Raw genomic sequence first — 3,727 nt, 5'->3', positions numbered from 1 at the left:
CAATGATTTACGACAGTCAAAAATGTATGTCGTAATTTTATGTCATATTTTAAAGAGTAAATTAAAATGATTTTTATCCGTTAATACTATAAGGAAAAGTTAGTAATCGCAAACAATAATACAATAATGCTATGTCAACAAGTACATGAGCACTATATACTATGAAAAAAAATTATGCATGATAATAGCTAGCAAAACACCTAATTTTAAATGAAATAAGTGTGCGTTTTTTTAAAGTATTACCTACTAAGAGCATCACTTTTTGTTAATTTGCAGTATTAGCCTACAGTTGCCACCCCTCTCGTCAAACACTCACTACCAATATTTACACCATCTCGTATAAGTCGCTAAGGGACTCACCAGTGACGAATCGCAATTGTAATAGCGAGAACAAAGAGAAGGAAAAGATTGACTGTGTTTGGTTGGGGTTGTTTTTATTTATTTATTTATTTATTTTTCAAAACAAAACCTATTAAATTTCTCTCACAACCACTCCCTGCCTTTTTTAATATTGGCAATATAAAAACTTATGTGGCAATAAAAAATCCTAAATGGGTCGCCTAAACCAGATATCCAAATTCCACTAAATGGGTCGACCCTAAACCACATACCCTAATTATACGAATGAATCCTCCATTTACTCTATCCAACAATTTGATATCCTAATCGATCCTTATTTGATTGAGTTTCATAACCACATATCCACTGCCGTAGATCTGATACTTTCGGACGCCGGACGACAGTTGATGTTAAGTTCTGGCACCTGATTGTGTAACATTCTATTTTAAAATAAAATAAATAAAATAAAATAAATGAAATAAAATGAATAAAATAAAATAGATAAATAAATAAATAATGAACCCTAAAACCCCAAGATATATTTTATATTTTATTTTATTTTAGCCTTAAATCCGTAATAATTTATCAGCTTTAGCCATAAGAAGTTAAATGGTATAATTTCCAGAATTTGGGGTCTATATTGTAATATTAGGACTTGAAATGTAAAAGATTTTGTGAAGCGAAGGTTATTAGTAATTATTGGGTTTAAATTGTAAAGGAATTGTAGAGGCAGGGACCAATCTTGTTAAAATACATCCAAGTTTGGTAAAACACGGACTTGAACCCGTGATTCCTTACCCCTCCCGTTTTTAGAGTGCAACACCCGAAAACCCTAACTCTACAACACTCTTTCAGCCGCCACCTTAATCCCGGGCATCCCAGCCGCCGCTGGCCTGCTGCTGTGAACAATATTTACACCATCTGCATCTGTCTATGAGTCAGCTCAAAAGGATTTGGATTACACACAACACAAACACTCCAGTCTCTATTATGTGTAATAGTTTGTGTGAATTGTTTGATTTAACAACACACAATATGCATCTTCCTTAATGTGTGACCTAAAACATGATTTGAATTGAGTGTATGCTCTGAATATTCGTGAATTTATTGAAATTTAGGTTAAATTATGTGTTGAAGGCAACAACGATTGCCGCTTTTGCGAGAATGACAGTTGAAGATTCAAAAAAGTTGCTTTTACCAGAATTCTACCCTTCTTGGGTTATTTTCTCACAGAGACAGAAGTTGAGTGATACTTTTCTACCCTACATTCTTCCTACTTTTGTACTTTCTCTCCACTTTCTTTCTATCTTCTTCAGGGACTGATTATTCTGCTTAATCTTTCAGTTGACCATGCTTAATGCTCATCTTACAAAGATCTGGCCCTATGTTGATGAGGTCAGTTTTAAATTTTAAACAACAACCAATTGAAACAAGAGTGTCAAATTTTGCATCTGGCCATAGAAGTTGTGCTTCACGTATTGCAAATATTGTAGGGTTATTTGCCACAATAGCACCATCTTGCCACCTAAATACACCTGGACAAGGTAGATGATATACATAAATGAAAAATGTCAGATTTTTTATATTTTTATAAGTTACTCAACTAGATATTACAATTATAAGTTCAGGGTTTAGGGTTTATACCATCAGAGTAATCATCAAGATAATATGGAGTAGCAGATGATGCTCTTATAGCTTGCCATAAATCATGTCTACAGCTTCCCATGTAAGCACTCCTTTTATACCCAACTTGAGCACCAGTAGTTGCAGTGGTTTAAAAATTGTCTGACATTGTCAAAGGAACTTCTTGTGTGCCAGCAGGGTACTAGATTTTAAATGGAAATAATATCAATGATTGTTTATTTTCCATTAGGAAGCAAATTTAATTAATAATTTGCGGAAAATAAAAAAAACCTGATATTTACGGAATGGAATCTTCATCCTACAGATTTAGAAAGACTTGCAGATTTAGAGCATGTAGACCGGTTAAAATAAGCCTTTGTTAAGTTGTTTCTTCTTTAATATAAACATGGACCTACACATTATTAGCAGAATTTCATGTCTGATAGCTGAAGGCGCTTCTAGAACTGCCTTTAAGCCTTCTAAAATTGTGAATTAGTGTATTGGGTTTTTCTTTTATTATCGATAAGATTGCATATTGCGTGATGATTTCAACTCTGACCAACCAAGATTTCAATTGTTCTTTTGGCAGTTCAAGTACAATACTTAATCTGTGATTAGATATCCCTAACCAGTTTGTAAGGTAAGGTCTTAACCTGTCTCATATTGGTCTATGTAAGCTTTCAACTTTGCCATTTGTTTATTTTTTGTTATTTGACTTCTGTACTGAAATAAATTTTCAGTTACATCCTCTCTCTTTCTCTCATATATATATATATATATATATATATATATATATATATATATATATATATATATATATATATATATATATATATATATATATATATATATATATATATATATAGAGAGAGAGAGAGAGAGAGAGAGAGAGAGAAAAATAAAGTTTTAATATTGCTAATGGTTAAAACTTTATTTAATCTTAATCTCTTTTCTTAATCCAGGGTTATCTTCTTCTCCACTGATGCTAATTCCATTTTTGCCCTTCAGATTCCAAATTTACCGGGCAGGGGAGCTTTACAAAGATAAATCATGGCTTTTAAGGGCTCTACATCTTATTGTTGGTGGAAGGTGTGTACAATAACATGCATATACTAAATTTGTTTCTATTAATTCAAGTTTCTATTAAAAGATTCTAGTGTTTTTTTAATTACAGGTTTTGATGGGGAGGCTTTTGGAAGGTATTTACTGAATATTTTAGTTTTGAGTTCAATTGTTTTTATATAGTTTTGGGGGAAGAATGAATATACAGATGTCGAGCTTGATAGGGTGCGTGAAAAATGGGATACTTATGTCATAAACTTAATTTACAAGTGATATGTATTTGACAATTACTTTTTGATGAATTTGGAATGTATTTTTGAATTTGACACTATAGTTTGTGTAATTTATTCAATAAATTTGTAATTTAGTTCCATTAAGATTTGATAGAATATATATATATATATATATATATATATATATATATATATATAATTTAAAAAAACTATAAAACCATGACATACAAAGCATGTCGTAAAAATATGTCAAAATCATATTGTACAAAACATGTCGTAATTTGAAGTCGTAAATGTCTGTCATAAATACAAAAATGTTACGAATTATGACAAACAAAGTCAGTTGTAAATGTATGTCGAAAATGCATGTCGTGTATGTATGTCGTAAGTGTTGGTCATAAAAGTCTGTCGTAAACTTTATGACAGACCTAATGTCTGTCATTTCCCTTTATGACATGGCTTTCAATGAC

At 31.4% G+C, this 3,727-nt stretch overlaps 1 long non-coding RNA gene across 4 annotated transcripts; it reads left to right on the top strand.

Annotated features, from left to right (window-relative positions):
- Positions 1-1,592: 1,592 nt before the first annotated feature.
- On the top strand, positions 1,593-3,326 carry LOC145114036 (uncharacterized). 4 transcript variants are annotated; one of them, XR_013710907.1, is made up of 5 exons: positions 1,593-1,883; positions 1,990-2,065; positions 2,552-2,602; positions 2,971-3,051; positions 3,137-3,326. It is a non-coding gene; the product is annotated as an uncharacterized LOC145114036 (long non-coding RNA). The 4 variants fall into 4 exon arrangements; XR_013710909.1 differs by having other exon boundaries at positions 1,968-2,065; XR_013710908.1 differs by having other exon boundaries at positions 1,968-2,065; positions 2,925-3,051.
- The last annotated feature ends 401 nt before the right edge of the window (positions 3,327-3,727 follow it).

Source organism: Lactuca virosa, chromosome 5 (assembly GCF_052849685.1).
Source record: "Lactuca virosa cultivar CGN04683 chromosome 5, Lactuca_virosa_CGN04683_v6, whole genome shotgun sequence".
Classification (NCBI taxonomy): Eukaryota; Viridiplantae; Streptophyta; class Magnoliopsida; order Asterales; family Asteraceae; genus Lactuca; species Lactuca virosa.
Note: the sequence above shows the minus strand (reverse complement) of the source record. Positions and strands in the feature narration are given on the sequence as shown.